The sequence below is a fragment of the Zingiber officinale genome, chromosome 3B (assembly GCF_018446385.1).
Source record: "Zingiber officinale cultivar Zhangliang chromosome 3B, Zo_v1.1, whole genome shotgun sequence".
NCBI classification, from domain to species: Eukaryota; Viridiplantae; Streptophyta; class Magnoliopsida; order Zingiberales; family Zingiberaceae; genus Zingiber; species Zingiber officinale.
Window position 1 is genome coordinate 55,155,915 of NC_055991.1, and position 13,559 is coordinate 55,169,473.

Below are 13,559 nucleotides of genomic sequence, written 5' to 3' on the forward strand. Positions count from 1 at the left end.
TTAAAATCTCTTTTAATATATAAATAAGGAAAGATATCAAATCTTTTCTTAATCTCTTGTAGAAACTTATAAAAAAGAATATTTAATTTTTAAACTCTCTTTTAAATCATGAACATGGTTAAAAAGGAAAGTTTTCTTAAAATTTAAAATCCACCTTTTAATCAACAAATAAGGAAAGATTTCAAATTTTAAACTCTCTTTTAAACATGTAATGATTTACAAATAAGGAAACTTTTTGACAAAAATTAAAACCATCCTTTTAATCTACAAATAAGGAAAGAGATTAATCTCTTCTCTTAATCTTTTGTAGAAAGCTATAAAAGGAAATTTTTAATTTTTAAACTCTCTTTTAAAACAATGATATCCACATAAGAAATAATTTTAATAAAAATCCTTTTTAATATTTTAGTGGCCGGCCACCTAAGCTTGGGACCCAAGCTTTGGCCGACCACCAACTTGGCTCATCCATTTGGTCTTGGCCGGCCCTAGCTTGGGTTCCAAGCTAGCTTGGCTGGCCCCATTGGATGGGTAAGAAGGTGGGTATGTGGTGGGTATAAATCTCTTTATACAAGAGGCTACGATAGGGACCGAGAGGAGGAATTGGTTTTGGTCTCCCGATGAAATTAAGCTTCCCGTGTTCGCCCCGAACACACAACTTAATTTCATCAATAATAATTCATTCCACTAAAGAACTATTATTGAACTACCGCACCAATCCCAAATTACATTTTGTGCTCCTTCTTATTATGAGTGTGTCAGTCTCTCTGTGTTTAAGATGTCAAATGTCCACTAATTAAATGAGTTACTGACAACTCACTTAATTAATATCTTAGTCCAAGAGTAGTACCACTCAACCTCATCGTCATGTCGGACTAAATCCACCTGCAGGATTTAACATAACAATCCTTATGAGCTCCTCTTGGGAACATTATCAACCTAGATTACTAGGACACAGTTTCCTTCTATAATCAATAACACACACTATAAGTGATATCATTTCCCAACTTATCGGGCTTATTGATTTATCGAACTAAATCTCACCCATTGATAAATTAAAGAAATAAATATCAAATATATGTGCTTGTTATTATATTAGGATTAAGAGCATACACTTCCATAATAACTGAGGTCTTTGTCCCTTTATAAAGTCAGTATAAAAGAGACGACCTCTAATGGTCCTACTCAATACACTCTAAGTGTGCTAGTGTAATTATATAGTTAAGACAAACTAATACCTAATTACACTACGATCTTCCAATGGTTTGTTCCTTTCCATCTTGATCGTGAGCTACTATTTATAATTTATAAGGTACTGATAACATGATCCTCTGTGTGTGACACCACACACCATGTTATCTACAATATAAATTAATTGAACAACTACATTTATCATAAATATAGATATTTGACCAATGTGATTCTTATTTCTAGATAAATGTTTATACAAAAAACTAGGCTTTTAGTATACATCCTAACATTCTCCCACTTATACTAAAAGACTAAGCTGCTATATCTGCTGTCATACATCTGAATCTCAACCCTTCAACATGCCCATCAAAAGCTCTTGCCTTAAGGGCCTTAGTGAAAAGATCTATAAGTCATCATCTGATGCAATCTAGGCAGCAACAACTTCTCCTCATTTATACAATTTCTCGTATTGGGTGGTACTTGTGCTCTATTGTGTTTACTTGCTTTATAGACTCATGGTTTCTTCGAGTTTGCTACTGCACCACTATTATTACAATAAATTGTAATAATCTTTGGACAAACCAGAAATCATATCTAAGTCTATCTTGAGGTTATTGAGTCATTCAACTTTTATGTCTACCTCAGAGGCTTGCCATATACTCAGCTTCTATGGTGGAGTCTAGAAAAACACCTATGCTTATCACTCTTCCATAGTTATGACTTTACCTCCTAAAGTAAACACAAAACCCCGAGGTTGACTTAATATTGTCCCTTTCCGATTGGAAGTCAAAATCCATGCAACCCACAGGGACCAAATTAACTGCCTTGTAAGCTAGCATATAATCTCTAGTGCCTTTAAGGTACTTCAATATATGCTTTACTGCAGTTCAATGTCCTTGTCCAGGGTTACTTTGATATCTGCTAACTATGCCCTTGGCAAAACAGATTTCTGATCTCGTGCATAGCATACATTAGGCTTCCGACAGCCGAAGCATAAAGAACTGCCTTCATTTCCTCTATCTCCTTTGATGTCTTCGGAGACATCTCTTTAGATAAAGCTACTCCAAGCCAAAAAGGTAAGAAACCTTTCTTGGAGTTCTGCATGCTTCAAACGAGCAAGGATTTTTTTTTCGATATATGAAGCTTGGGATAAGTAAAATATTCTTTTCTTGCGATCCCTTATTACTTTGATCCCAAGAATATATACATTCTCCCAAGTCCTTCATATCGAATTGTTTGGATAACTATACCCTTACTTCTGACAACATTTTGATATTGTTTCCAACTACCAAAAATGTTATCTACGTATAGTACAAGAAATACCACCACGTTTCCATCACACTTTTTGTATACACAAGACTTATCCAGTTACCAAATAAATCTATATGTCTGGATTACTTTGATAAACCGGATGTTCCAAGACCTTGAAACTTTGCCTCAGTCCATAGACTGATTGAGCTTGCACACAAGATACTCTTTGCCCTTTGCAATTAACCCTTCTGGTTGCTTTATATGGATGCTTTCTTCAAGACTTCCATTAAGGAATGTTGTCTTGACATCCACTTGCCAAATAGATAAAAGAATCCGGATAGACTTAAACATGGCTACCAGTGAAAAAGTTTCCTTTTTCATCAAGCCTTGCTTTGAAAGTTTCTACCTTCCTGTCTATCCATCTTTTCCTATTGTAGACTTATTTTCACCAAATGGCTTTTACACCATCTGGTGGTTCTACAAGCTTCCAGATTTTATTAGAATATATATATTCTAATTCTGTATTCATTGCTCTTTGCCAAGATGCTGCATCTTTATCTTGGAGTGCTTCATCATATGTCCGGGATCAGGCTCATGTTCATTTGGGATCAAGTCCAAAATACTCTCCCAAAACATGAATCTTTTAGGTTGTTTGACAACCCTCCCACTACGATTAGGCACTGTCTATAATTGTGTATCAATTATGATACGTGTTACAGTTTCTTGTGATATTTCATCTTATACAGTTGGTACTAGATTAGACGTGTCCTTTATTAAGAACAAATTTACTTATGGGCTTGTGATTCATTATATAGTCCTCTTCTAAAAATTAGTCATTGATGCTAACAATGACCTTCTAATTTTTAAGACTATAAATCTACTTTCATTTCTCTAGGATAACCCACAAACAAGTGAATTCCTATCCAACTTATCATTGTCTCTCTTCAGCATATGTGCTGGACTACCCGAATCCGAATATGCTTCAAAATAGGCTTACGCCTATTCAACAATTCTATATGAGTAGAGAGTTCTGACTTTGGAAGGTACTATGTTCACTTTCTTTTTCAGAGTATATCCTTAAAACAAACTTTGTAATTTTTTGAATAACTCATCATCAATCTAATTATTTCCATAAGAGTCATATACCTTCTTTCTACTACACCATTCTGTTAGGGTGTACCAGGTGCAATTAGTTGGGAGTGAATCCCTACTTTTGATAAGTAACTCCTAAATTGTCCCAAGAGGTACTTGCCACTACGATCTTACCATAGTGACTTGATACTTTTACTTTAACGTTTCTCCGCATCAGCCTTGTACTCTTTGAACTAATCAAAGCACTTAGTCTTGCGGCACATTAAGTAAATGTATTTATATCTTGAATAGTTGTCTATAAAATAGACGAAATATTTGATACTACCTCTTGTTTGGATATTCATAGGATCACACAAATCAGAATGAACCAATTCCAATATATCTTTGGCTCCATACCCCTTAGACTTAAAAGCTTTTTGGTTTTTTTTCCTTCCAAGTAAGACTCACAGGTTGAAAAGATTTCCACTACTAATGAACCCAAAAGTTCATCAGCTACCAATGAATCCTACTCAAGTTAATATAACCTAGCCTTAGATGCCAAAGATATAATTGGTTCATTTCCGAAGGTTGCTTTCTCTTTAGAAGATGTGTTACTAATTTCCATTTGTTGCATCATGGGAGTTATTGGATTTATAAATTGCCAACCAACGTAGCAGAACAGATAACTTCCCTATTTTTCTTAATAATAACTTTGTTATTAAAAGATGCAGAATATCAAGTTCTTTGAATAGTTTAGAAACTGAAAACTAGTTCTTTCTAAACTTGGTATGTAAAGACAATTACTTAAAATCCATATTTTATTCTTATCAAAGGATAAACATCTCCCACTGCAACAGCTGCCACTTTTACAGTAGTGCTCATGTGGATGGTATTTTTATTTTCATTTAGTTGTCGGATTTCCTGGAACCCTGCAATGAATTGCGGACATGATTAATGACATCTGTATCTACACTCCAGGTTCTGGTAGATAACACCACTAAACATGTTTCAACTAATGAATTAAATACACTTATATTGTTCTTAGTTCTAAGAAGACAGTCTACCTTAATGTCCAAGTCCTATTTTCAATCATTACAATTGGGACTACTAAGTCTTTTCTATAGTATAACAATTAGGGAATTGACAAACATTTTAAATCCTAAGAATCACAAAAATATTTGGTCAAGATCAATTCTTTAAAATCCCTATGAATTTTGTATGCCACGATAGTGTGGACGTATACAAAATCAAAGAGGAGATTTTATCCATTAATTTTATTATCTTGTCAACTTTTACTTTATGACGAATAAAATTAATAGTTGATCTGTCTTTGATCAAATATTTGGTCAAAACTTTTTGAATTTAAAATAACATTGATTCCTCAAACAATATTATTTAAATTCACCAACACCTCAAACACCATGAATTTTGCATGCCACGATAGTGTGGACGTATACAAAATTTAAACATTTGTAAGAGGAGGGTTTTACCCATTAATTATCTTGTCAATAAATCTTTATGACAAAATAAAATTACCTCAAACACCTTGAATTTTGTATGCCACGATAGTGTGGATGTATACAAAATCAAACATTTGTAAGAGGAGTTTTTAATTTTATTATCTTGTCATCCTATTTATTTGACAAATTAATAGTTGGTTTTCTTCGGTCACACAAATAATAGCAGTGACTCCGATGGGGAGGATACTATTAGACGTGCCTAAGTGTATACCATTACTTGACACTAAGTCCATTAATAAGATTGTGCCCCTTCCGATGGGGAAGATCACACGCTCTTAATTAACTTCCTATAGTCATCCAAAATGGAAGTTTAAGCTAGTGATCCCAAACAAGCTCATCCGATATGGAGGAAGGCACTCAGAGCCAACGCGCAAGCTTGTTGCATCACTTATAAACCAGTAATAGAGACCGTGGGATTTATTTAAAAATAAATCTCTCTCCCACTTAGTTATTTAAAGTGAGGAATTTTGACTATGCTAGCCTACTTAACATGCATACTAACAAGCACACACAGCACAGCATAAAAAATAATAAATAGAAAAACTAATTTTCAACTATTATGGCTTTTATCTATTGCTGTCCTCCGTGTGTCGCCAACCCTAGCTGCTGCCATCTTTGGCCACCGCCACCGGGTCTAGTTGTCGCATCCATCTTGCTCCTTGTTCCGCTGCGCCTCTGGTCCTCAAAAGGTTCCACGCCTTGCAAGATTCGATCCGCGACATAAATAGAAATTTACATTTTTCGATCCTATATTCCTCGAAGGAATGTACATGTATCTAGATAAAAAAAAATAAAATCCTAATAAAACTAAATACAGCTCCTGCTGTATTTTATAATACAATCATGCACACACAATAAAATGCCTTTGACATGTCCAAGGGTCCAATCACATACACAATATCTATAAGTCATAATAGTTGGATCCTACATCCACAAAGTTAGCACATCCTACTATTATCCTACCTAAATTATGTATGACATGTGCATGTCTCTTGTATTTGGTATTTTTACAAAGAAATAAAACTAGTATGATGCGGAAATTAAATACTAGTATACCTTTTCTTTTGCAAACAAAAACCTCTAGGTCTTCTACCGTATTCCTCTTCTAATCCCGGACGTTGTGTGGGTAACGATCTTCCGAGACGAGAACCACCAAGGCACCTTCTTCTTCCTTCCTTCAAGTTTCGGCCAAGCATATCTTCTAAAGGATGAAGAACTTTTTTCACCAACCAAGCTCCAAGGGATGCAAGCTTTCTCTTCTTCTTCCTCAAGCTAGATCCGGCCACCTCCTCCAAGCTCCAAGAGATAAAGGATTTCGGCCACACAAGAGGAAGAGAGAAAAGGAGAAGGGTCGGCCACACCAAGGAAGAAAAGAGAGAGAAAATAGAATAGAGTCATTAGCCCTGAAGCCTCCTCTACCCCCTCTTTTATAATCCTTGATCTTGGCAAACAAGGAAATTTAATAAAAACTTTCTTAATTCTTTTGCCATGAAAAAGAAAAATTATTTAATTAAAAATAATTTTCTTTTCTTAATAACAATGGCCGGCCACCTCAAGCCCAAAATCAAGGAAAGTTTTAATTAAAACAAGAATCAAAACTTCCTAATTTGTTTCCGGAAATTTATAAAAATTTCTCCAATTATTTTAATCCCTTCATGATTGGTTAATAAAAAGGAAATTTTATAAATTAAAATCTTTCTTTTAAACATGTGGATAAAAAGAAAGTTATCTCTAAAAATTAAAATCTCTTTTAATCTACAAATAAGGAAAGATATCAAATCTTTTCTTAATCTCTTGTAGAAACTTATAAAAAAGAATATTTAATTTTTAAACTCTCTTTTAAATCATGAACATGGTTAAAAAGGAAAGTTTTCTTAAAATTTAAAATCCACCTTTTAATCAACAAATAAGGAAAGATTTCAAATTTTAAACTCTCTTTTAAACATGTAATGATTTACAAATAAGGAAAGTTTTTGAAAAAAATTAAAACCATCCTTTTAATCTACAAATAAGGAAAGAGATTAATCTCTTCTCTTAATCTTTTGTAGAAAGCTATAAAAGGAAATTTTTAATTTTTAAACTCTCGTTTAAAACAATGATATCCACATAAGAAATAATTTTAATAAAAATCCTTTTAAATATTTTAGTGGCCGGCCACCTAAGCTTGGGACCCAAGCTTTGGCCGACCACCAACTTGGCTCATCCATTTGGCCTTGACCGGCCCTAGCTTGGGTTCCAAGCTAGCTTGGGCGGCCCCATTGGATGGGTAAGAAGGTGGGTATGTGGTGGGTATAAATCTCTATATACAAGAGGCTACGATAGGGACCGAGAGGAGGAATTGGTTTTGGTCTCCCGATGAAATTAAGCTTCCCGTGTTCGCCCCGAACACACAACTTAATTTAATCAATAATAATTCATTTCACTAAAGAACTATTATTGAACTACCGCACCAATCCCAAATTACATTTTGGGTTCCTTCTTATTATGAGTATGTCAGTCTCCCTGTGTTTAAGATGTCAAATGTCCACTAATTAAATGAGTTACTGACAATTCACTTAATTAATATCTTAGTCCAAGAGTAGTACCACTCAACCTCATCGTCATGTCGGACTAAGTCCACCTGTAGGGTTTAACATAACAATCCTTATGAGCTCCTCTTGGGGACATTATCAACCTAGATTACTAGGACACAGTTTCCTTCTATAATCAACAACACACACTATAAGTGATATCATTTCCTAACTTATCGGGCTTATTGATTTATCGAACTAAATCTCACTCATTGATAAATTAAAGAAATAAATATCAAATATATGTGCTTGTTATTATATTAAGATTAAGAGCACACACTTCCATAATAACTGAGGTCTTTGCCCCTTTATAAAGTCAGTATAAAAGAGACGACCTCTAATGGTCCTACTCAATACACTCTAAGTGTACTAGTGTAATTATATAGTTAAGACAAACTAATACCTAATTACACTACGATCTTCCAATGGTTTGTTCCTTTCCATCTTGATCGTGAGCTACTATTTATAATTTATAAGGTACTGATAACATGATCCTATGTGTGTGACACCACACACCATGTTATCTACAATATAAATTAATTGAACAACTACATTTATCATAAATATAGATATTTGACCAATGTGATTCTTATTTCTAGATAAATGTTTATACCAAAAGCTAGGCTTTTAGTATACATCCTAACATTCTCCACCCTCAAGGAGTTGCTTGAGTAGCCGGAGTTTGCCGGAGTCTAATCCACCGACGGATCAGGATCGTCCACCTTACAGACAACCATGGAGTAGGATCAAGTTATCTCCGAACCACGTTATATTGACGTGTATTGGTTTGTGTTAATTAGAGCCCTAGAGCCAATCATTTGATGATTGTTGTATGGACTCATTGTATCATATTCTTGTATATAAATAAAGGCATTTGTTTTGGTTATTATACTTACTTGTATTGGTGCCAAATAACTAAGTATAATAGCGTCCTTGAGTAGAGGGTTCTTACCTATATCACTCGGTTAGTTGAACCGATAGTGAGATGATATAGAGAACACTACTCTTAATCATTCCTAGTCAAGTATTAACATTCAGGGACAATGTTAATGCGACGAGACTAGCATGTAGGTCAGCTAGATGACTTGATCTCACAAGTCATAGATATAGAGATATCAAGTTGACACATGAGTATGCATTGGAGAATGTATACTGAATGACCCACCATGAGAAAGTATCATGGATCGTTATATGAGTGTCATATACTTTCTCATGTGGTTATTAGTTTGACTACTAGTCCTTGGACCTGAAGTTACCATGGTTCCCTACATAAGGAGTTACATACTTTGGCTTCAACAAACGTCACTCGTAACTGGGTGAACTATAAAGGCGATTACTGGGTATGTAACAAATTATGCGGAGGGATGTGAGTGATGTAGATGGGATCTATCCCTCCTATATGACAGGAGTGACATCGATATTCTTGATAGAGTGAGACCACTAAGTGCATGGTCATGCCCAAATGAGTCAATATGAAATATTGAGCTCATTTGATTGAGTGAGTCTACTTGGAGTTCAAGATTTAGATTGATTAGAGGATGACACGGTATATGCCTCATATTGATCAATCTAGATGTCAAGGATAGAAGGACAATATCATATATTGTGAGGAGTGACAATTAGTAGTCACAAGGTGATGTTGGATCTCAACATTCTTATAACTTGGGTAGTAATGATGTGTTGCTAGATATCGCTCATTACTTATGCTTCTAAATGAGTTTAGGAGCATTGCCAACGTTATAAAAACCTATAGGGTCACACACAAAGGGCAATTAGATGGAGATTATGTTCATTTGATGAACCTAAAGGATTAGGTCCATGCGATGAACCAAATTGGATTAAGGGTAAGCCAAATTAGGCTAATTGAGTTGAACTCAATTTGGTTCATGTGTTAGATGAATCTAATTTGGACTTAGATTCATTAAATTAAAATTGACTTGAACCAATGGTTAGATTAGATCAACCAAGGGAGAGAAGTGGTCAAGTTTGACTTGACTTAAGTAGGAAGATGAAGAGTCAAGTTTTGACTTGACTTTTACTTGACCAATGCCACATCATCAAGGCTTCTTCATTTGGTCAAGTTTGATTTGACCAAATGCCACCTCATGGAGGAGATCAAGAGACTTGACTCTTGATATTCCATGGGAGTTTATAAGCCTAAAGTGGCCGGCCACTTGGTAGTTACACAAGGTGAGAATTGATTCTCATTCACTCCTTCTTCCTCAAGCTCTCTCTTCTCTCCCTCTCCTCCTCCTTGCCGAGACCATCAAGGGTGCTAGCACATCCTAGTGGTTTCTCTCAATCTCTTGCTTATGTGGATACACATAGAGGAGTATCTACTTTGATACTCTCGAGATCCGGCGAACCTTGGACGAGCGGGATTACGCGAAGGGCTTTGCATCAAGGGTAACCTCTTTTCTTTTGTAGATCTGGTGTAGATCTAGGTTAGAGAAACTCAAAGTTTTACTATTTTTATAAACTTCGCACGGATCCGGTGGCATGGGGATTTCGGGGTTTTCGCAACGCAAAAAGCGATTTTTGCGGCCCGAAAAATCCAACAGTTTGCATTTCCCTTCTTTGTCTTTATCTTTTGTATTCGTATTTTAGTTTTGTATTATTCCGCTGTGCAACTAACGAATACGTAGGAAACGATTAATTTGGGGGCGTCGTCCATTCAACCCCCTTTCAAGCCGGTCGCAAGATCCCCAACACCAAGTCCTTTCTTTTAAGACTTTCAGCCACCAAGGGATTAAAGCTAGGAACACCACATCTTGTTCTTCTTTCTTCCTTGCAACTCACCGACCACAAGATGGTTGAAGCCTCTTGATGCCGCTGGCCTTATGTGAGAAAGCAAGGGGAGAATAAGAATATGAGGGGGGCGACTACAAGGAGAATAGAAGAGGAATAGAAATTGTGTAGATGATTATTTCCTCTAAGACACCATCTATCCTCTTTTATAATCCTTGATAATGGCTAAAAACGAAAGATTTTAACAATAATTAAAATCTCTCTTTTAAATTTCCATTGTAGATGACTGCAAAAGAAAGATTTAAAAAATTAAGAACCCACTTTTAAACCCATCTTGGCCGGCCCCTTGCTTGGGCACCAAGCAAGGGGTGGTCAGCCCCTTGCTTGCACTACAACAAAAATGACTTTTCGCAGCGTGCAAATTCGCTTTCCGCGGCGCACATTGCACGCTGCACAATTAAAAGCTGCTGAAAGTCTTAGATTATCCGCAGTGTGTGTTGTGCGCTGCGGATATTATTATCCGCAGCGCGCAATGCACGCCGCAGAAAATATTATCCGCAGCGATCAATGCACGCCACGAAAAATATTATTCACAGTGCACAACGCACGTCGCGGAAAATATTATCCGCAGCATGCAAAGCGCGCCGTAGAAAAAGTGATACCTAACATTTAAAAAAAAATAAAAAGATCATTGTTTTATTTTATTTTTATTTATTTTATTCATGTGTGTGAAAATTTGGTCAAAGATTCAATTAACCACACATTAATGCATAGAAACAAAATGACATAAAATATTCTCTAATATTCACCATAAAACATATTGCTTGATATATATATTTCAATTAATTACACCAGAATTGTCCAAAACCATATTTTTATTGTTTACATAATATCTTTGAATAAATATTACAAAACTTGATGACTATTAATAATCTCACGGCATCTGAATTGATTGCAACTTAAATCTCAATGGTTTCTTCACATGGAGTTTTTAAGGATTTGTTGTTGATGGAGTTAGAACCTGTGCAAAATGAGAACGGAGTTAGAACCGGTGCAAAATGAGAACCATATAAAAGTTTCATAATATTATACTAACACGAGCAAAGTTGTTCTCAATGTACTGATTGGAACAAAGTATCGACAGCTAATGATCCTGGTAGAGATTGAACAGTATTCTGATCTCCAAATGAAAACAACTAGTGATGCACAAGAACATAGGAGACAATGATACAGATTAAGCAGAAAGACTAGTTCAATAAATGGAATGAGAAACAAGAAAGAGTTTGAGCAAAATACTTGACTCATGCTTGGGCGAAGAGCTGCAGCATGGCACAAACAAGCAGCAGTGCATGCCACCATTCTCCCTGCCTCAACAGGACCGTAGTCATTGTATAAGAATGGATAGATAAGGGCATCGTATACTGCATCTTCCATTGCTATCTATAGCAAGGGTCTCACCTGAATTGAACATATCAAATAGAATTCTCACAGGATATACATATCAAGAGGTTGTTCATGCAATTTTGAAACTTAAGACTGAAATGAAGAGAAATTGATCCTCTGTTGTAGTTCTACCTCAACTTGCCACTGCAAGCACTGCACGTAGTTGATGATCTCATCGAGCATAATAGCCTTGCCTGCCACCTTTCAATTAAAAATCATATGGATTCGAAATCATTAGATCAAGAACAAGTTATTTGTAGTAAACAAACTCCAAACTACTAGGAGGAAAGTTTTTTACCTTGTTGCAACCTGGCACAAGATTTTGGAGAAGCTTCATTCTCTCACTGATCTTTTCTCTCCTGACCCGGTGAAGAAGACAGTGACATGCTCAAATTAGCAAAGGAGGGAGATAAGAAGAGCAAATCACTACAGAAAAGTGTGTTCTTTGCTTACCCTCTCGGCTAGGCTGTGGTTGTCGGTGGCTTGCCCTCTTCTTGCCATGATATGGATGTAATCCTTCGGCGGCTCAAACGGTTTGCCATCTTCTCCCAGTTCCCGGCTACCATTGATGTTCTGCTCATGCCCTCGTGCAGTTTGCATTTCTTTGTACTAGAAATTACCTCTTGTGGTAAGATAATTCTCCCTTTAATGCACCATCAACGCCCTAAATTCCAATGAAAGATCAAATCTTGGTAGGTACCTTGGGAGGATTCATGTTGGGGGAAGACAAAGGTGAGATTTTTCCTTGGCACTTTGGAGCCGCTTTCCGCTTCCTCCCATTCCTCTCGGCACCAATCATCACCAAACTATCTGACATCGGTGAAGCTCCTAGCAAAGACGAGTATGAAACCCTACCGCTAAATCTGGGCTTTTCCATTATCGCGTCAGATATTGTTACCCTTTTTCCATTGTTGGCTGACATGAGAGACTGGCTGCTCAAAACCCTAGACAGCTTTCCCGCCTCCACGATATTCCTCACGCCGAAGCAAGGGAACCTCGCGGCTTTTTCCTCGAGCCTCGGTTCGTCGGCGAACGACGTGAATTGCGAGGCCACCATTTGGTTCCCCTGTGTGGGAATGCCCTGCAATTGGTGATTCGTGGCGAGGAGAAGGTGGAGATTCGAGCGGCAAGGAGGAGCCGGAGACTCAAGCGGCGAGGGGGACAGAGAGAGGTGGCAAGGATGAGGCGGAGAATCGAGCGGCGAGGAGGCAGCGGAGACTCGAGCGGCGAGGAGGCGGCGAAGACTCGAGCGACGAGGAGGGCAGAGAGTCGCGCGAGGAAGGTGGAGAGTCGCGACAGGTTTGGGAAAGAAATAAAAGAACGAGAAATAAAAGAAAGAGAAATAAAATCGTGATTCTTGTAGTTCCATTTGCAGCGTACTACGCGCTGTTGATAATAAATGGATGATAAAAATAATGGCGTGCATTTAATGTGTGCCGTTAATATCTTTTTTTCCTTTAAATTTATGTTATTAATAGCGCACATCAATATGCACGCCGTTAATAATACTATTAATGGCATGCTTTTAATGTGCGCTGTTAATAGCATGCTGCGGAAAAGTAATTTTGTTGTAGTGTTGGACACCAAGCAAGGATGTGGCCGACCATAAGGATGACTTGGGTGGATGCGAGGCTTTATACATAGAGGCTACAACAGGGACTTAGAGGAGGAATTGGTTTTGACCTCCTGATGAGCTTAAGTTTCCTGTGTTCGACCCGAACACCCAACTCAAGTTCATCAATAATAACTCATACCACTAAAGAGTTAT

At 36.9% G+C, this 13,559-nt stretch overlaps 1 long non-coding RNA gene across 1 annotated transcript; it reads right to left on the reverse strand.

Annotated features, from left to right (window-relative positions):
* Positions 1–11,601: 11,601 nt before the first annotated feature.
* On the reverse strand, positions 11,602–12,151 carry LOC121968303. The gene is made up of 3 exons (XR_006108053.1): positions 12,090–12,151; positions 11,924–11,992; positions 11,602–11,806 (listed from the first exon to the last, which is right to left on the reverse strand). It is a non-coding gene; the product is annotated as an uncharacterized LOC121968303 (long non-coding RNA).
* Between the last annotated feature and the right edge of the window lie 1,408 nt (positions 12,152–13,559).